Raw genomic sequence first — 21,896 nt, 5'->3', positions numbered from 1 at the left:
TGTGTACTCTCAGCATCCTTTCCTCTCCAAGTCTCTGTACTATGTTTACTCCAGGGCTCCACCCAATTATTCCACGCTATGCCCTTAACTGACCTGCACCTTCCCTTTCAAACTGCCTTTTCCTTAAGACTCTCTTTGACGGTCATAAAGAGGAAAAGACCTAAAGGTTCCTACCAGGGAATAATGACTTAAAGGTCTACATCTTACAAAACATTTACATTCTGTAGTAGGACTCTCAGGCAATGCAAAATAAATTGAAGTGAAATTTTTGAACAATTGAAGTTTTCCAGCAACCCCTCTTATCACAGCTCACTGGCACGTCTACTCGGATTGTGACTCTACTTGTGACCCTGACCATAAATACTTCACAAAAAGTATTGAAAATACTTTTCAAAAACTATTGTCCAAAGCTCACTTCAGTTCAATTTCCTTCAGCTTGTCTAATCTACACATACTTGCTGATACCTCTGACCTATGCTGGGTGCTAGGGACCCTGATATGAGTGAAACACAATCCTTGACCTCAAGGACTAAGCTGAGAGAAACCTAGAAATAGACAGTGACAACTTGATGATAAATGCTGCGAGAGAGAAGTTCAGGAGGAAAGGGGTGCACAGAGCATGGACTGACTAACTCAGCCTGCAGAGACCTGGACGACTTCACAGAGAGAAAGGCACTTAGGTTAGGCTCTGAAGAAGAGTAAGAGCTTCCTTAGGCAGAGAGAGGATTTTGAAATCACATTGAGAGCAAAGACCATGAGGCTGGTGGTGATGGTATTGACAGAACAAGGTACTTCTCTCTGGGAAGCTCCAGAGAGCATATGATGGCAGAAGTTGTGGGAGAGAGGATATGAGCTAGGCCAAGAAAGACAGGATAGGGTCAATCCAGCTTCATCCAGGAGCAGGCAGAAATGGCATTCCAGGTAAGGAAAACAGTACAGCGAAGGTGAGAGGAATCTGCAGCTTGGCTAGAGGAAGGATTCTTTTAGAAAGTCATAGGTTGAAAAGGATTGTTTCAGAAAGTCATGAATGCAGTTAGAAGGTAAGGACAGGAAAGAATGACCTTTAAATATCCGAGACATCATCTGCCTTTTTTTTTTTTTTTTTTTTTGCTTTAGCATTTATTTGTCTTATCTTAGATAATCCTCTCTCCAGCACCCTTGCTGCCCCACCCAGTTCCTCTGCCGAGTAAATTACAGATCATAAATAAGACTGCCTAGTATTGAATTACAACTCTACCATTTATCGGTTCTTTAAACTTGGATGATTTTCCAACTTTTCTTACCTCAGCTTCTATGTCCCCCAATGGACATAATAGTAGTATTCATAAGACTGTTGTATGCATTAGTAATAAGAGCTAATTTCTATTATTTATTATGTATCAGGTCCAGTTCTAAGCATTTTTATATGTCAGCTCATTTATTCTCTAAACAACTATTACCTGTAGGTAGTATGTGTGTCCCTATTTTATAGGTGAAGAAGGGAAAGCCCCAAAATGTTAAGGATTTGGTCTCAGGTCACAGCTATAAGCTGAAGATTCAGGATTTGGATCCAGGCATTTTGACTGCAGAGCCTACACTACTAACCACATCCAGTTTCACTTGCTCAGAAGGTGCCATGTTCAGAGGCCTTGCACCTGGCCCTTGAGACCAGAGTTCCTGGTGCTAAACAGCTGTGCAGACACCTCAGCTCCGTGGGCCTGCAGAAGCACTGCACACAACACTGTGATTCAAGGTGGCGCAGTGAGGTGGGCTGTGTGCAGAGACGCTGCCCTGGCTCCCAGATCTGGAGCATTATTGGCACAGCTGTGGCCAAACCCCTTCCTGCTGAAGAAAACCCTATAAAGCAGCCCAGCCCATGGCCTGTCCCCAAGCCTGTCTGGGAGAGCAGAGAGCCTGTGCTGTAGAGCTTAAGCTCACACCTCTCTGTTCTTTGGTCAAAGAATGAAACTTTTCTTCTAAACAGAAAAGAAAGAAAGAAAGAGAGAGAGAGAGAAGGAAAGAAAGAAAAAGAAAGGGAGAGAGAGAGGGAAGAAGGAAGGAAGGAAGAAGTGTTGGCCAGTGCCAAATTTTTCCTACTTACTCTTTATCCTGTTTCATTCTTCCTTTTCTGTGGAAGACTGTGATCTCCTTGAAGTCAGGGTTCATGCTTTTTCACTTGTGTATTCACTACATAAATGGGATCTTTCTCAATATATGTTTGTAGAGTTAAATCAAGTTACAAGCTTGGATAAAGCCCTATCATGTCTCACGTTCAAAAGTGGAAAATAGGCAACTAATCTAAAATTGGTCTTTGTTTTACGGATCAATGAGGTATTTTTTTATTATTTTTATTGTTCTTCTTATTATTTTTTTCTGAAGACATCTTCAATACAAATATTTTATATTCATTTGATATCTGTTACTTTTGGGGTGACGATATAGATTCTTGGTAAAGTATTCCATAAGGTAAAATGAAACAGGCCTTCAGGTCAACATGAGAACTATGAAGCAGCTATAACTCCAATCACTATAAGATGTAAGTAGAGAAACTCCAAAATCTTAAACCATAGCAGCCCCATTATGTATCAGTCCCTTCTAGGTTATCAATTTCAATCTTCTAATGTAACTATTTATTTACAAATAATTTCAGATTTCCTGAAAAGTAGGAGAATAGTACTCTCATATACCTTTCACTTAGTTTCCCCTCTTGTTAACATTTTACATTGGCTTTATCATTCTCTCTCTCTCTTTCTCTGTCCCTCCTCCTTTTCTTTCCTCCCTCTTTCTCTCTCCCTTTCCCTCTCCTTTCTCTTTCTAGATAGATAGATAGATAGATCAAGATATGTGTGTGTATCAAATATATCCTTTGAATCTATCTCTTGACATATACCCATCTCCTTTCTTAGAGAATATGTATTGTATGAAAGGCCTGGCCTCCTTTAAGTCAATCTGGCATCTGAACTGACATTTCCTTTGGAGCCCCTCTCAGTCTTTTCTCAGCCTATTGAGCATCACTGTGTACCAAAATAATAGAAGAATGATGTCTGATGGTTATTTCTTGAGCAAGTAATTCATGATAGTTTAAGTTGCAGATATCAACTTAAAATATATTAAAATTTTTGGAACCATTTTAAAATATATTGCAAACATGTTGAGCTCTTTAACCCTAAGTAGTTCAGTATATGGTCTCTAGTAACAAAAATACTCTTTTTTAATCATAGAATAATTATTAAAAGCAGAAAAATAACATTGATACTATTACCTAATACACACATCCTATTCATTGCCAAATAGCCCTGTAATGTTCTTTATAGCAAAGAAAGAAAGATGAAAGGAAGGGAGGAAGGGAGGTAAGGAGGACGGAAGGAAGGAAGGAAGGAGGGAAGGAAGGAAGGAAGGGAGGAAGGAAGGGAGGGAGGAAGGAAGGGGGAAGGAATCTTCAGACTAGTGATTTTTTTGTTGCTTTCCTTGGAAAACTAGGGCAGAAGGTCTACAAATCTTTCATTTTTGCTTTTTTCATATACTTCAAGCTTCTAAAAGAAATTTTAAACTATTTTAAAAGACAAGTACATATGCTAAATTTTGACACATTGCAGCCCACAAACACATTAAAATGTGCTGCCTGCTGGACTCATTTTTATGTAGATGTTAAGGTTTCTCCTGCGATCTCTATTGAACGGAAAGACATTCTGGCATTTATTCATTTGTTCATCCATCCACTTAGCAGTGCTAGTAGTATTGAGGATCTACTAAAGCCCTGTTCTGGATGAGATAAGCTGTTAAACTGTGATCATTCATAGCTGCTTATCTATGAGTTCTGCAAAATCCGTAGAAATAAATCCAGAAGCTGTGGCTGATAAAATGCTACAACTATCCATAATCCTTCATTTCGGATCAAATAACCTCATCGATTTCTTGATTGATTTTGTAAAAACCAAATGTTAGAACTTGTAAGTTGGAAAATAGTTTTTAATTTAATGTATTTTAAAATATGTATATTCTTACCTTTTTATTTTTGGGGTTTACATATGCATTTGTATGAAAAAGGGTGATGTTTCTAATAATATTTAAAAATAACTTGTATAGACCTGTGGTTTCCAAATATTTTTTGGAAACGTAAGTTTAAAATATTATCGTATTCCCTAATGTATGTACGCTGGTTTATTTATATAATAAGTATATACTGGTGTAGTAGTTTTTTATGTATATTATACAACTTACCCAAAAAAGAAAACTCTAAAAAACCAAGTAAAAATGAGTATAAAATTTCTAATAATCTCTTTCTTGACTCTATTGGATCATCTTGTTGATCCAATGGACTCCATTGGACCCCTTGTGAGTCCTTGTACCATACTTTTCAGTACTTCAAGGCCGAACTCTTTTCTGCTTTATTACCTATTCTTGGCTATCGTTTTATGGTGATGACTACTACTACAGTATATAAATTTGTTTAAAGGTCATTTTTCTTGAGGAATGCTTATTCATTTTCACATTTGTATATCATATAAAGGTCATTCTTCTTAGGGTGTGCTCATTCATTTTCTACTTGTTTGTAAATATTTGTGCTCTATGGCATGACTATTACATTTTTACTTGTCATAAAATTTTAGATAAGAAGCTTCAGAAAACATTTGTGCTAGAGATAAAGAATGAAAAATTAAAGAGGTGACTAAGCAGAAAACTATTTTTACCACAAGCAATACCACCCATGTCATGCACCTAGAGGATGATTTCACATGTTAAGAAGATATAGATAACTTGGGAAAAGAGCGTTTCTTCTAAATTAGCAATAATTTCATGTTCAGTGCAATGATAAGGAAATGAGGAAGAGACAGCTAAAATCTACTTGTGTGTCTGTCAAACAATTGTAAAATTGTTTCAGCCATAACACTTGGAAGGTAACTAGATTATTAGATCTCTAAGGTCAGGGCTAGTGTTCATTTTTTTGTGTCCTAATGTGCTTCTGCAAAAACAGGAGCTCAAGTGTTTGTTGAAAGAATGTTAGTGGATTAATGAATGATACCATTTTCCCAGCTTCAATACCAATAATTTTGGTCAGAATTAACAACCTGAACTGCTTAGCACATACAAATTGCCAGAAGTTCTATGTTCTCTTTGAAGTCTTAATTTTCATGATGCTAAATCTGCCCCCTCTATAGTTTAATATATTTGTATTTCCTTCAAATGCCTATGTTCATGGCAAACTCAGTTTTGACAATCTGGCTTCTGACATTTTTAAACCATTTTGTGAATGAGGTTCTATATTATAGTTTTGCTTACATTTCTTCTACATTAGTTTCATTGAACTTTTTGCATATGTGGTTATATGATTTTCATTAAATTTGGAAATTTTTCATCCATTGTTTCCTTGAATATTTTTCTGACTGCCCCCTCCCTTCAGGGACTCCAATAAATAAATATCAGACCACTTGAATTTGTCGCACAGCTAACTGAGGCTCTACTCATTTTTTTTCAATCTTTACTCTGTGTGTTGCATTTTGTATAGTTTCTATTGCTATGGCCTTAAACCCACTAATCTATTCTTCTGCCTGGTCTAATCAGCTTTTAATCCCATCCTCTGTATATTTTATCCTAGACACTGTAATTTTTATCTCTAGAAGTGAGACTTGGGTCTTTTTTATATCTTCAGTATCTGTCCTTAGAATGTTCATGATTTCCTCTACCTTATTGGGCATATGGAGTATAGTTGTTATAACTTTCTTTATGCCCTGGTCTACTAGTTCTATCATCTGTGTCATCTGGGTCTCTTTCTATTTTTTAAATTTTCCTCTGCAATATGGGTTGTATTTTCCCACTTCTTTGCATACTTTGCAAATTTTCTATTGAAAAATTTTCTATTTTCTAACTTGTTGGGTGCTAGGTATTTTTTATTTCTTAAATATTTTGAGCTTTGTTAAGTTTCTTTGTTAAATTTCCAAGTAGTAAAGTTACTTATAAAAAGTTTGATTTTTTCAAGACTTGCTCTCAAATCTTTGTTGATTTTTTCAAGACTTATTGTTAGGTAGGACCAGATCAATGTTTAATCTAAGGCAAGAGTCATCAAGCTATAATCTTCAAGCCAAATGCAGCCCACTGTCTGATTTTGTATGTCTTGAGGGCACCACTCAAACACTGTGAACCACAAAGACAAAACTAGGACATCCCTCTTCACCCCCAAAGCCTGCCACCTTGCTGGTGGCCGTGCCTCACTGCTATTCAGACCTGGCATGAGACTCCACTTTTAAGTTGGAGGCCTCAGTGTTGGCAACCTCAAAGCATTAAGTGGTAGACTCTCAGTCAGGGAATCAGCAACTTATCAAGCCCACTCCCCTCCAGCAAGTTGCCCATGTTAAGACAGCCTCATGGAGAACCAGGCACAACAGGATCTGGGTGTCACTGGACAGAGAGTGAAACTGACCAAGGTGGCTACCTCTCTTAGCTTGGACTGCTATAACAATATACCATAGACTAAGTAGTTTAAACAACAAACATTTATTTCTTACAGTTCTGGAAGCTGGGAAGTCCAAGATCGAGGTGCCAGCCAATTCAGTTCCTGGTCCCTGCTGAGAATTCTTTTGAGGATGGCTGCCTTCATGCTGTATCATCACAAGAGAAAGAGAGCAAGTTCTCTGATCTCTTGTTATAAGGGCACTAATTCCTTCACGGGGACTGCACCTTCATGACCATATCTAAACCTAATTACTTCCCAAAGGCTCCACTTCCTAAAATTATCACACTGGGGGCTAAGGTTTCAACGTATGAATTTGAGGGGGGAGGGGCACAAATGTTCAGTCCATAACACTACACACTAGACTGACCTTTCTTCTCAGGCTAGTGCTTTCATCCTAAGAATGTCTCCAGCAGATGGCAATTAGATATAAAACATGCCTACTGCATGGGATGGCCCATCTCAGTCAAATGGGGGAGTGTGGTGAGGAGTTTTTTCTCTTGTTATGTAAATATTTACAAAATATATTTGATTTTTGCCTCTTGGTCTATAAAGTCTAAAATATTTACTATATGAACTTTCATAAGAAAAGTTTGTGCACACCCTCTCCAGCATTTATTGTTTGTAGATTTTTTGATGATGGCCATTCTGACTGGTGTGAGGTGATACCTCATTGTAGTTTTGATTTGCATTTCTCTAATGATTAGTGATGTTGAACATCCTTTCATGTGTTTGTTGGCAATCTGTTTATCTTCTTTGGAGAAATGTGTATTTAGGTCTTCTGCCCATTTTTGGATTGGGTTGTTTGTTTTTTTGTTATTGAGCTGCATGAGCTGCTTGTGTATTTTGGAGATTAATCCTTTGTCAGTTGCTTCATTTGCAAATATTTTCTCGCATTCTGAGGGTTGTCTTTTCGTCTTGTTTATGGTTTCCTTTGATGTGCAAAAGATTTTAAGTTTCATTAGGTCCCATTTGTTTATTTTTGTTTTTATTTCCATTTCTCTAGGACGTGGGTCAAAAAGGATCTTGCTGTGATTTATGTCAAAGAGTGTTCTTCCTATGTTTTCCTCTAAGAGTTTTATAGTGTCTGGCCTTATATTTAGATCTTTAATCCATTTTGAGTTTATTTTTGTGTATGGTGTTAGGAAATGTTCTAATTTCATTCTTTTACATGTACCTGTCCAGTTTTCCCAGTGAAGAGGCTGTCTTTTCTCCATTGTATATTCTTGCCTCCTTTGTCAAAGATAAGGTGACCATATGTGAATGCATTTATCTCTGGGCTTTCTATCCTGTTCCATTGATCTATATTTCTTTTTTTGTGCCAATACCATATTGTCTTGATTACTGTAGCTTTGTAGTATAGTCTGAAGTCTGGGAGCCTGATTCCTCCTGCTCCGTTTTTCTTTCTCAAGATTGCTTTGGCTATTCGGGGTCTTTTGTGTTTCCATACAAATTGTGAAATTTTTTGTTCCAGTTCTGTGAAAAATGCCATTGGTAGTTTGATAGGGATTGCATTGAATCTGTAGATTGCTCTGGGTAGTATAGTCATTTCCCCAATGTTGATCCTTCCAATCAAAGAACATGGTATATCTCTCCATCTATTTGTATCATCTTTAATTTCTTTCATCAGTGTCTTACAGTTTTCTGCATACAGTTCTTTTGTCTCCTTAGGTAGGTTTATTCCTAGGTATTTTATTCTTTTTGTTGAAGTGGTAAATGGGAGTGTTTCCTTAATTTCTCTTTCAGATTTTTCATCATTAGTGTATAGGAATGCAAGAGATTTCTGTGCATTACTTTTGTATCCTGCTACTTTACCAAATTCATTGATTAGCTCTAGTAGTTTTCTGGTAGCATCTTTAGGATTCTCTATGTATAGTATCATGACATCTGCAAACAGTGACAGCTGGGAACCCTCTTGCACTGTTGGTGGGAATGTAAATTGTTACAGCCACTATGGAGAACAGTATGGAGGTTCCTTAAAAAACTAAAAATAGAGCTACCATATGACCCAGCAATCCCACTACTGGGCATATACCCTGAGAAAACCATAATTCAAAAAGAGTCATGTACCACAATGTTCATTGCAGCTCTATTTACAATAGCCAGGACATGGAAGCAACCTAAGTGTCCATCGACAGATGAATGGATAAAGAAGATGTGGCACATATATACAATGGAATATTACTCAGCCATAAAAAGAAACAAAATTGAGTTATTTGTAGTGATGGTGGACCTAGAGTCTGTCATACAGAGTGAGGTAAGTCAAAAAGAGAAAAATAAATACCATATGCTAACACATATATATGGAATCTAAAAAAAAACAAAATTATTCTGAAGAACCTAGGGGCAGGACAGGAATAAAGACACAGATGTAGAGAATGGACTTGAGGACATGGAAAGGGGGAAGGGTAAGTTGGGATGAAGTGAGAGAGTGGCATGGACATACATACACTACCAAATGTAAAATAGATAGCTAGTGGGAAGCAGCCACATAGCACAGGGAGATCAGCTCTGTGCTTTGTGACGACCTAGAGGGGTGAAATAGGGAGGATGGGAGGGAGATGCAAGAGGGAGGAGATATGGGGATATATGTATATGTATAGCTGATTCACTTTATTATACAGCATAAACTCACACACCATTGTAAAGCAATTATACTCCAATAAAGATGTCAAAAAAAAAAAAAGAAAGAAAAGTTTGTGGACCTTGACCTAGGACTAATTTTGCCCCACTACTGAGGCAACACCATTGTGAATACTCTATCCAGTACCCTGTGTATTTTAAGGTTTTGATGCTCTGGCTGGTGGAAACAGGAGCTATTCCCAGCCCTGTGTGAGCTCTGAGGACTATTTCTCCCATTCCTTTCTGGTGGTTTTTCCCTCTGCCTCAGGAAGCTTTGTCCCATCTGTGTGCTAATCAAGACTTAGCTGAAGATTCAAGGGGAACCCTGTACTGATCTCTGGAACAACCTCTCTAGGTAGCTATCTCCTTTCCCAGAAGCTTCTATTCCCTAGTACCCTACCCTGCAAAATCTAGCCTCCTTCCCCTTCCTGAATTCTGAACTCAGCGACAGCTCTGGGCTCCATTCAGGTTCTCGTCTTTACAGGCAGCAATCTGAGAACTGGTAAGACTCTCCCCATGTGGTTTCTTCTCTCAGGGATCACTGTCCTGTGCTACCTGTTGTTCAGTGTCTGAAAACCATCGTTTCATATATTTGTCCGGTTCTGCATTTGTTTCAGGCAAGAGGGTAAATCAGTCCCTGTCACTTCATGATGCCTAAAAATGTAATTCCAGACTTCTTAAATTTGAAGAAACCAAATATCCATGGGATTTAAAAATTTAATCAGTTAGGTTGAATGACACAGGAAATGGATTTTGATAGGGAAATGTCTAATAGGTTTAAATTCTGTTTTGGCAAGAAAGTAAAATGTTTGCTTTGAGACAATCAGAGTTTTCAGAAGGTTTCCCAAAGGACTTGTCGTAGGTCAGTGGTGAAATTATCCTTCATATTCTAGAAGACTTTGTCAAGAGGGTATAGTCTTCATTTAATTCTAAGATTTGTTTTATACTTTGAATGTCAGCATTCTGAAAGGAAAATGACTCAGAGTTATGGTATATCATTAGCTAATGCCATAAACAGGATGATAAATTTTTGTGCTTGGGCAAAAAAAGATGAAAAGCTTAGTTCTGATGCATATTTTAAAAATTTAAAGCAGCACATATTATAGCAAAAGAGAGATTGGCAAAAGCAATGGTTCTCAACCCTGATTGGAAAACCATCCAAAATGATCACATACCATAATCAAGTGGGATTTATTCCAGGGTCGCAAGGATTGCTCAACATCTACAAATCAGTCAGTGTGATACACCACATTAAGAAAATGAAGGATAGAAATAATATTATCATCTTAATAGATGCAGAAAAACATTTGACAAAGTTCAACATCTATTTATGATAAAAACTCTCAACAAGGTAGGTATAGAGGGAACACACCTCAACATATCAAAAGTCATATATGATAAACCCACATATAACATCATACTCAATGGTAGAAAGCTGAAAGCTTTATCTCTAAGATCAGAAACAAGACAAGGAAGTCCACTCTCACCACTTTTATTCAACATGGTATTGGAAATCCTAGCATCTAAATTGGAAAGGAAGAAGTAAAACTGTCACTATTTGCAGATGACATGATATTACATATAGAAAACCCTAAAGACTCCATCAAAAAACTTAGAACTAGTAAACAAGTTCAGTAAAGTTGCAGAATACAAAATCAGTACACAAAAATCTATTACATTTCTTTGCACTAGTAATGAACTATCAGTAAGAGAAATTAAGAAAACAGTCCCACTCACAATTGCATCAAAATGCATAAAATACCCATGAATAAAGTTCACCAAGGAGGTGCAAAATCTGTATATTGAAAACTATAAGACATTAGTGAAAGAAATTGAAGAAGGCAAAAATAAATGGAAATATACTCCATGCTCATGGATTGGAAAAATTAATATTGTTAAAATGTCCATACTACCCAAAACAATATACAGATTCAATGCAATCCCTATCGAAATTCCAATGATAGTTTTTACAGAAATAGAAGAAACAATCCTAAAATTTGTATGAAACCACAAAATACCCTGAATAGCCAAATAAATTTGAGAAAGAAGAACAAACTGGAGGCATCACAATCCCTGATTTCAAACTATATTACAAAACTATACTTATTAAAACAGCATGGTCTTGGCATAAAAACAGACACAGTGGAATAGAATAGGGAGCCCAGAATTAAACCCATACATATATGACCGACTAATTTTACAACAAAGGAGCCAGTAATATACAATGGGGAAAGGATAGTCTCTTCAATAAATGGTGTTGGGAAAATTGGACAGCCACATGCCAAATAATGAAACTGGACCACTGTTACACCACACACAAAAATTAATTCCAAGTGGATTAAAGACTTGATTGTAAGACCTGACACCCTAAACTCATAGAAGAAAACATAGGCAGTAAGCTCCTTGACATAGGTCTTGGAGATGAGTTTTTTGAATCTGACACCAAAAGCAAAAGCAACAAAAGCAAAAATAAACAAGTAGGACTACATCAAATTTAGAAGCTTCTGCACAGCAAAGGAAACCATCAGCAAAACGAAGAGGCAACCTAGTGAATGGGAAGAAATAACCACAAACCATGTATCTGACAAGGGCCTAACATCCAATATACAAAGAACTCATACAACTCAATAGCCAAAAAAAAAAAAAAAAAAAAAATCCAGTTAAAAACTGTGCAGAAGATCTGAATAGACATGTTTCTAAAGAAGACATACAGATGCTCAACATCATTAATCATCAGGGAAATGCAAATCAAAACCACAATGAAATATTGGTTCAGTTTTTTCCATAAGATGGCTCTAGTAGCACCGAGTTGTCTTTAACTTCATTCAAAACAATTTTGTTAGATTGTATGTGACAGCTGTCATATCAGCGTGCGTTTTAAAAAAGACATCAAAATTGGTGAATTTTTGTGTAGACATTTTAATTGAAGATGGAAGAAAAAAAGCAATATATTTGGCATATTATGCTTTATTATTTCAAGAAAGGTAAAGACGCAACTGAAACGCACAAAAAGATTTGTGCAGTATATGGAGAAGGTGCTGTGACTGATCGAATGTGTCAAAAGTGGTTTTTGAAGTTTTGTGCTGGAGATTTCTCACTGGACGATGCTCCACAGTTGGGTAGACGAGTTGAAGTTGATAGCGATCAAATCGAAACAATAATTGAGAACAATCAACGTTATACACGCAGGAGACAGCCGACATACTCAAAATATCTCAATCAAGCATTGAAAATCATTTGCACCAGCTTGGTTATGTGAATCGCTTTGATGTTTGGGTTCCACATAAGTTAAGCAAAAAAAACCTTCTTGACCATATTTTCTCACGCGATTCTCTATTGAAATGTAATGAAAACGTGCTGTTTTTAAAACAAATTGTGATGAGTAATGAAAAGTGGATACTGTACAACAGTGTGGAATGGAATAGATCGTGGGGCAAGTGAAATGAACCACCACCAAGCACACCAAAGGCTGGTCTTCATCCAAAGAAGGTGATGTTGTGTATATGGTGGGATTGGAAGGGAGTCCTCTATTATGAGCTCCTTCCAGAAAACTAAACGATTAATTCCAACAAGTACTGCTCCCACTTAGAACAACTGAAAGAGGCACTTGACAGAAAGCGTCCAGAATTAGTCAACAGAAAACGGATAATCTTCTATCAGGATAACGCAAGACCGCATGTTTCTTTGATGACCAGGCAAAAACTGTTACAGCTTGGCTGGGAAGTTCTGATTCATCCTACATATTCACCAGACATTGCACCTTCGGATTTCCATTTATTAAGGTCTTTACAAAATTCTCTTAATGGAAAATATTTCAGTTTCCTGGAAGACTGTTAAAGGCACCTGAAACAGTTGTTTGCTCAAAAAGGTAAAAAGTTTTGGGAAGGTGGAATTATGAAGTTGCCTGAAAAACGGCAGAAGGTAGTGGAACAAATTGTTCCACCTTATTGTTGTTCAATAAAGTTCTTGGTGAAAATGAAGAATGTGTCTTTTATTTTTTACTTAAAAAACCGAAGGCACTTTTTGGCCCACCCAATATTACTTCACACCTGTTAGAATGGCTGCTATCAAAAAGACAAGAAATAACAAGTGTTGCTGAGGATGTGAAGAAAAGGGAACCCTCATGCGAATTGGTGCCGCCACTATGAAATACGTATGGAGGTTCCACAAAAAATTAAAAATAGAACTACCGTATGATCACTAATTCCACTTCTGAGTATTTATCCAAAAAAACGAAAACGCTAATTTGAAAAGATATATGCACCCTATGTTTATTGCAGCATTATTTACAATAGCCAAGACATGGAAACGACCTATGTGAATATCAGTGGTTGCATGGGTAAAGAAATTGTGATAGACAAATATATTATTCAGCCATTAACAAGAATGAAATCTTGCCATTTGTAACAACATGGATGAAATTCAAGGGCATTATGCTAAGTGAAATAAGTCAGACTAAGAATGACAAAATACTCTATAATCTCTCTTATATATGAAACCTAAAAAAAAAAAGAAGAAGAAGAAAAGAAAAGAAACACTAAGCTTATAGATACAGAGAACAGACAGGTTGCCAGAGGCAGGAGGTGGGGTGGAAGAAATGGGTGAACTCTGTGTGTGTGTATCTGTGTGTGTGTGTGTGTGTGTGTGTGTGTGTGTGTTTGTTTTAGTTTAAATAAATTGAATAAGTTTTAAGTGCAGCATATTATGTCAAGAGTGTGCTGAAATTCTTTCTCCCAGATTCTAAAATTTAAAATTAATATGGTACTCAAATATTGATTTTCAGAAAGAATACCCAAATAATCAAGCAATTAAACTAGTAGTTGATTCATGTATGTATAATTGAATCACTTTGCTGTACAGCAGAAACTAACACAACATTGTATGTCAACTATACTTCAATAAAATATTTTTTAAAAAAACTAAGTGTTGATTTTATAGATCCAGAAAGCAGGTGGTACAACTTTCTCATTGCTGACTCTATTCAGTGAATTTTTTAATCTGTCCACCGTCTATGAAAATGGAAATGCATCTGCAGTAATAATGGGAAAACCATTTAGCTCCAGTTTTACCCATGAGAAGGGCACCTTCTGAAGAGTGTGCTTTTCTTACCCCTAAGATAATATCCTTTGGACAGATACACACACCAAACTGCTTCTCAAGCTACCCACTCAATGTGATAGACTGCCAAGAGAAAGAAAGCTTCTTTTCTTCTTGTCATTAATAGTTAATTGTTAGTGCAGTTTCTCGGATGGGAGATGTGGGTTAGGGAAATCACATCCATCCTTTCTAAAAGTGCTGCAATATTATTAGAGGTGATCAGGCAGCAGAAAATAAACCTATTCCTTGGAGGATTAAATGGAGTGGGCCTATGGATTTTTCTTTCTCCTCTCCTTTGAAGCACTTTAGAGAGTCACTCACTTACACAAGTAGTCCGCCTGGGATAGTATATCAATGTTAATGTTTCATGATAGATCTCGTGTTCTGGAATGATTTGCATTGGTGCATCTCTAGAGCTTGCCTTTTGCGGGGTAACATGGGTGCCCATGGTAATGCTTCATGCATTACTCAAGTGTTTCTTTCACCCTCTCTACTGCCAGGGGCTCTTGTACAATTATATTGGCATTTGGAACAGCATTTCACAACACTGTGAGCTAACTCTTCTAATGTAACACCTTTGGGATTTTGTGGCTTCCCTAATTGGGGAAAAGAATAGAAGAAAAGGTGACAAAAAAGGTCAACTGGTGAAGAGTAAAAGCAGAATTTTAAACGATCCTTAAAACATAGCAGAAAGGTCACCTTGACGAGCCCTACCAACTGCACAACGTGTCTTATAAGGGGATCCTGATTAAAATAAAGTGAGCTGAAAAGCTAAAATGAAGTAATGTCTAAAACAGGAAACTCTTGATGTAAATATTAGTCAATGCTAAATGAACCCATCAAAATGTTGCTATATTTGCTGCTTTGGAATCAGGCCAAGTCAGGTGAAAAATCAGGTAAAGTCTCTACAGGGCAACATAATGGATAATGCTCTAGAAGCAGAGCTGGGCCTTAATGTCCACTGTTTATAGCTATTTGACCTTGGGCACGTCATTGGCCTCTCTGCTCTTCCTCTGCAGTTTCCTCTTTGGCAGAGTGGACATGGTAATGAAACCTATTGAATAGGAGTGTTGGAAAATTCCAGTGAACTAGAGCATGCAAAGGTTCCGTAAATGCTGGTGTTGTTATTAATAATCAGAAATATCCATCACAACCTACATTTGCTTCAGTTATCTAGAAATATACAATGAAAGTGGCCTGGAGACAGGATGGCCTGGGTTGAAAGGCCAAGATTTCTGCTGTGTTTTGCATGGAGGCCAACCTCTAACTAACAATGTTGTTCAATTGGGGGTACTTCTTTAACAGCCAAAACATTTGCTTTTGAGCATTTTGTAGGCAGATTTCCACCCCCCCCCAAAAAAAAAACCACAGAAGTATATTAGAGAATGCATACCTTAACTTATTCAGTCAGCCAGACTATATATATGTCCTCTCTGTTTTCATTTTTCCTTTAAAGCTGCTTGAAGAATTTCACATGTGGGGACATATTTACTGAACTTCTGGCATAAAATCCAAACAAAATAAAGATGAGGATATCATATTTTGTAGGCACCTGTCAGTTCATAATAATGTCCCATGAAATTATTATTTCAGAGTAGAGCCTCTCCTTGTCAGTTTTGCATTGGTTCCGAAACCGTAGTTGTGTCCATCAAATGCAAATACGTAACATTTATACTGAAGACACCCTTTTCGTCTCATTTTTTATTGACGTGAGGTTTTATTACAGTGAATCTTCATGTCCCTGTCCTCACTGTCCCTGACAAATCACAATGATACTCAAGGGAACAATGCCTTTTTGTAAGATGCTTCATTGCACATTCACTAACATGCTTTACCCTTTAGGAGAATAATCCTAGTTAATGCTGACAGGATATGCAGTCATAGAATTTCTGGAGTGCATTTCAATTAGGTTTGATTTTCTTACCCACAAGTTCTTAAAGCTAATTGGCTCAGAGAGCTTTTGTCTTTCTGTGAAAGACAGACACACAATTATGCTATTTGTTAAGGGAAAAAAAACGTGCATGGCACTGAGATTTCCATTGTTATTTAAATACTAGGTACTTTGTCTTCCCACAACATCCTCATTCTAGTTGAGAAACTACTTAAGTCCCAAACACATTGATCAGAGAAATGTTTTCTCAGCAAGCATTTCCAGGCAGCATGAGTTTTTGGTATAGATTTCATATTTATTGTATATAAGAGCAGCATTGTTGCACTAAGTCAGTATTCAAGAAGATTATCCTTTAAAACTTATACTCAAATAATTGTTTAAAAGTTAGATGATTATTCTAAAAGACGTTTATGAATTTTACTACTAATGTTTGCACATACCTGGAAAATAAGGAAAAAGACCTCTATGGAAGTAATGGTAATTATATTATGTCTATATTCTTAATGACTAAATTTTTTTAGTATTATTACTCAAAGTTAGAAAATATACTGGGCAGTTCCACCCCTTAACATTTGCTAACTGCTACAAAATAAATTCTAGGGACTGTATGTGCTTTAAATCCTCCCATGCAACCACAGCAATTGTTTATTAATTTTAGATGATGTTTTTATTGGGACAGGATCTGAAAATAACTTCAGAGCAGATTCTTAGGGTTTAATGAACGTAGCAGATGCTTACCTGGATGTATTTATAGGGGAATAGTGCACACAAGGAGCCATAAACAGTAAAAAGTGATGACATCACTGGGAAAGTCCAGCTGAATTTACATGACTGCTGCTAGTTGTTTATCTTTTCCTTGTGATATCTTACAACAACAAATTACTAATATGCCTTCCATTCCAAAGTTCATCTAAATAAGGTGGAAATTGGCTCACTAACATTCTAAGCTCCTCTTTGCCCAGATTAAATAATATATTAATAAGGGACAATGTTAAAATCTAAAAAAGGGTTTCACAGTATCTTTAAAGAAAGTACAATATTAAGCAGTGTTTATTTAGTTATTATGTTTAGTTTCTCCCTCTCACTGTTAGTTGAATTAATCACATTGATAGATGAAACCATATTCAATCAATTCAGCACTTATTGGGGGTCTGTACTAAAGGTTGGGACAATATAAAGTAAATACAAAGATAAAGATATTTGAAACTTTCCATTGAGGAATTTAACATATATTGAACCCAAAATTTATAATCTAGTGGTAAAGATGGACAAGTAAACTGTATCAATTAGGAATGCCTTCAGCAGCGAAAAACAAAAAATTCAATTAACAGAGGCTCACGCAAGAAATCATTTTAATTGCTCACATAGATAAGCAGTCTATAGATAAGCAGTCTTGATCAGATGCAGTAGTTCAACAATGTCCCATCCCTTCACTTTGCCTTCCATGGCGTGTGCTCAGGCCTTGTGCTTTCCACCTCATGATTACAAGATAGCTGCCCCATCTATGAGCATCATGTCAATGTTCAAAGCATGAGGAAGACACAGAGAGCTCCCCTCTGGTGCCTGACTCTTTTATAAGGAAGCATAAGGTTACTTGCTAAGCGTCCTGATTATATGTCAGAGCTGTGCCATTGGCCTCACTTAGCTGTAAGGAAGGCTCAGATATAAACGCTCAGTTTTACCAATCCCCCTGTGGGAAGTGGCAAGGGAGAAAGAAGGGACTTGAGAATTGCTGTCGGGTCAATCTCCCAGTATTATCCCCACATGGACCAACTAAATAAGGCAAAAAGAAATCAGCGGTAGGAGAAGAAAAGAACAATTTCTGATTTGGGGTAAGGATATCATGAAAAGAGCACTTAGACTGAGGCTTTTAGGATAAATAAAATTTGATAAAGGAGTTGCAGGCTACAAAACAATTCAGAACAGAATAAGGAAAGGAAAGGGAGGGGGTATAAAATGACATGACATGTCTGGGGATTGAGAAAAATGTGTGGATCTAAGGGAATGTATAAGTGTGCTGGTGGGGAAGTAGTATGCTAAGAATTTACAAAGGGATTTTGAGATTCTCCTAGAGAGGACTTTTATTGCTGAGCCAAATAGTTTCACTTTCAGTGGTTTCCCAGAACCTACAAAATCAAACTGCGTAGCCTGACAGTCAAGGCTCTTGATGATTTGGACCTAACCTGCTTTGCTAGTGCATTCTTTCCTACCACTATACCCTATGTATATGATGATATCTTTGGTCAAACTGGATTTCTTATCACCCCCCCCACCCCGCCCCAAAACAACATTCTCTTTCTATAGCCATAGCCTCCTGCTGTGGATTCTACTGAAATGCTCTCCTCATCCCTTTCCAAACTGAAGTCCTGCCCATCAAGACCGTCCCATCAAGAGATGTAGTGGAATCATCTCTGATCACCTTAACTATATCTAGTCCCTCGTTTGAGCTATTATAGTATTTTAACTGTTATCGTCCTGTATTGGGTGGGAGAGACCCAAACTCCTAGCCCAGATGCAAAGACTGGCAAGAATGATGACTTAGACTCAGTTCAAAGCTGCTTTCATTTCAGATGGCTCCCAAGCAGGCAGTCAAGCAGGGCCAAGGATAGACACAGGATTAGGAAGCAAATGAGTAGACGTAGCTCCCCAGTTTCTCCCTAAACCCTCATGATTCATGTGTATAATTGGTGGGTCAATTCAAGCCTATGGGGGCAAGAAATCTACCAGATCTGAGGAGGGCAGAACTGCAGGTTCAATGTCTTTTATACACTTGGCTAGGGGAGGGACCTCATCAGCATCAGGGTCTATCTATTACCATGTAAGTTATTTTTTTGCTTCAGCCCAATTACATTCCCACATTCTGTTTCTGGCCAGAACTTACACACTATCTTACTACATATTTTTTCTAATATTAGAGTTATTTATGTATATCTATTACACGTTGTAACATTGTGGTTAAGAGCATAGGCTCTAGAGTCAAATTACCAGAACTGAAATCTCAACTCCACCACTTACAAGCTATGTGATCTTGAGCAGTGCACCTCAGTTTCCTCATCTATACAATGGGAACAATAATGGTATCTACCCCATTTAGTTGTTTTGAGGATTAAAGAGCCCATGACTCTTTAAACCAGTGCCTCAGATTAACTGATGTTGTTTGTCAAATGTAGATTTTTTTTTGAGGGAGAAGACTATCTCATTCATATTTTCCTCTATCATATTTAAAAATTGCCATGTGAACAATAAATATTTGAAAAATGAATGAATGACTGAATTAATCAATTTCAGTGTTTCATGGCTCTAGAAATAAGAACAACCAATGACACAGGGTGGCAGTAGAAATTTAAAATGAGTGGGCTTATCTCAAACACAGAAAAGCATTAGTACTGTGAAAAGGCAGCCAGCGCCACACTAGTAAACTACTGGTGGAAATGCACATTCTGTGCTTTCCCTGGAAGGCAATTTGGCAAAATTATCAGAAGTCCTACAAAAAAAATCATAGAGTTTGACCCAGTTACTTTAATTCAATCAATTCTAAGAAAGTAATTCAAGAAACACACAAAGAATGTTGCAGGATAAAATGGAAACAACATAAATGTCCATCGATAAGGATTAATTAAATACATTTTTAAATTCTATATAATGATACAATAAACCCATATTTTGACTGAGAAAATGACATATTAAGTGAAAACAAAAGGGTAACATAAGAGCTATAATTAAAAAGAATATAAAATAATAATAAAAAAAGAATATATCGTATCTTGTTTATGTGTGAGAAAATAAGCCTGTGAGAGAACTATAAAATATTAGTTGCTTCCTTTTAGAGAAACTATGAATGATCTTCATTTTTTTCTTTATACTAATTTTTAATGTTTTCACAATGACACACACAAAAAATAAAGCTTTCTTCTTGTGAAAGCAATCATCTTGAAACATCAGTTTTTACAAACACCAGTGCAATGGCCTGTGGTTCTCAGTGTGTTCACACATTCCTCAAGGCTGTCAACAGTCTGTCTTTGGATGTGAAGGTGGTGGGTGGTGTGGAAGCAAAGAACCAAGAAGCAGACTGATTCTAATCCCATTTCTGTTGTTAACTTCCCATGTGGCCTCGGGTAAACGTTCTTCCATTGTAAAGAGACAGATAGTCATATAATATTGTTATTAAATGTAGGTAAATTTACTTGCTTTGTAAGTAGCTAGCATCAGGGATCTTCAAATGCTAAAACAAAATAGCCCTAACCCACCTAACTATAAAGAGCCTACCATGGATTAAAGGCCCAAATTTGGAGTTAGGACACACACACACACACACATACACACAGGGCCAGGACCAGGGTCAGGCAAGTGAGAAGTGAGGCACGGAAGGCACAAAATGTAAGGAGACACTCACTCTAAGGGTCATGAAGCAGACTTTCTGATTCTAGTCCCATTTCTAATCCCCAAAACGCCAAACGCTTGACATCAACTCAGCCCTGACAGTGAGAGCCTCCTTACATTTTGTACCATACGTGCCTCTTACCCTAGTCCCTGCCATGCATGTAAGTGTATACACACACACACACCCGTTTTATCAGCAATCGGGAAGAGGGATCACAAATATTTCTCTAGAATAATTGTCATTTCTATAATGTTTCCTTGTCAAATACATAGAAACGACCTAATTACACTTAGAAAGAAGAAACTGCTCTGTCTTCTGATAGATGATAGGGAGTGGTAGAAAAACCTCTTTACTCAGACACTATCCTGTCCTTTTTTTCCTTCCACATGATTCCCATTCTGTTTTTTCATGGACATTATTGTCTTCTTGGCCTACCCCAGAATTCCCACGTTAGAGTCCATAGGAATTGTATTAAAAGTCTCTAGTCGTCCAGTGAATCTTCCATACATCTTCTCACTACGAGCTTCGAGCCTCACATGTTTGAAAAGTAGTGCCTGTTGGCCTCTATCTACTGTAACTCGTACTCTCTTTTTCTTGGTGTTTCCATTTATATTTAGTATCCAATTCTGGACATTTGGACTTGCTATTGACCTGACAACTTCAAAATATGCTTCTTTTCATTATTGCCTCACTATTCTTCTATCTGTGATCTGAAGCTGCTAACTGCCTACGCCCAGAGTAGGTCCTTGAATTCCATTTGCCGGAAGGTGTTGAAGTGATAAAATTTTCAGGGTGCTGAGGAATTGTAGGGACAAGATAGCAAATTAACATGACCATTCTCTTTGGCATATAGTGCTTCAGTCACAAAACTTCAGCATGACCCCAAATCAAAAATTTACTTTTATAAGATATGATAGATAATTCTTTCTAAATTTTGCTTTTGGAGACAAAATTAACAGTTTAACCTTCTTACATTAGGCTTTTACTCTTTGTAGATATGTAATATAAACCAAACCTACATGATAATAATTTACCCAAATACTCATTCATTCACATGAGTTGAAGTAGGTAATTTTGACATATGTAGTTACATTTATGTTGCTATTTCAGGCCTAATTTTTTTTTGTAAACTAAGAAATTTCCGAGGCACTCTATTGGCACAAACTTACTCATTACTGAAAGCAGTTACTTATTATGTTCTCACAGAATCATGCATTGAAAATGTATCTCAAAGTATAGACACTAATTGCAAATGTTGCAAGCAAAGAGAAAAGATTCCTGGCATGGAAATCTGAAAACCTGGGTAAGAGCTCCAGGTCTCCCAATAGCTATGTGACCTCAGTTGGAAAACTAATACTTTCCTCTGAGTTTGGTAAAATGTATCTGTAAATTGAGAGAGGTAAGACAACGTTAATCTCTAAGATCCGATTACTTAAACACGCCTTGCTCCTTAACTATTATCTAACAGATATTTGCAA

General features: G+C 37.0%; 1 protein-coding gene and 1 long non-coding RNA gene across 9 annotated transcripts in view; one reads left to right on the top strand and one right to left on the bottom strand.

Moving 5' to 3' along the window:
- Positions 1-21,896, top strand: part of PTPRR (protein tyrosine phosphatase receptor type R) — a 254,815-nt gene that overhangs the window by 83,979 nt on the left and 148,940 nt on the right. The window lies entirely within an intron of this gene.
- The window catches only part of LOC137202199 (uncharacterized), a 139,862-nt gene that overhangs the window by 114,674 nt on the left and 3,292 nt on the right, over positions 1-21,896 (bottom strand). For 2 of the 4 annotated variants that reach the window (XR_010932490.1, XR_010932487.1), the window contains exon 2: positions 15,540-15,645. The exons of 1 other annotated variant lie outside the window; for it this stretch is intronic. This is a non-coding gene — a long non-coding RNA (uncharacterized lncRNA). The remainder of the gene's footprint in view (positions 1-15,539; positions 15,646-21,896) is intronic. One more of the 4 variants, XR_010932489.1, reaches the window with a different exon arrangement.

This window comes from Pseudorca crassidens, chromosome 11, assembly GCF_039906515.1.
Source record: "Pseudorca crassidens isolate mPseCra1 chromosome 11, mPseCra1.hap1, whole genome shotgun sequence".
NCBI lineage: Eukaryota > Metazoa > Chordata > Mammalia > Artiodactyla > Delphinidae > Pseudorca > Pseudorca crassidens.
The sequence above is the reverse complement of the archived record's forward strand: the minus strand, read 5'-3'. Positions and strand labels throughout refer to the sequence as shown.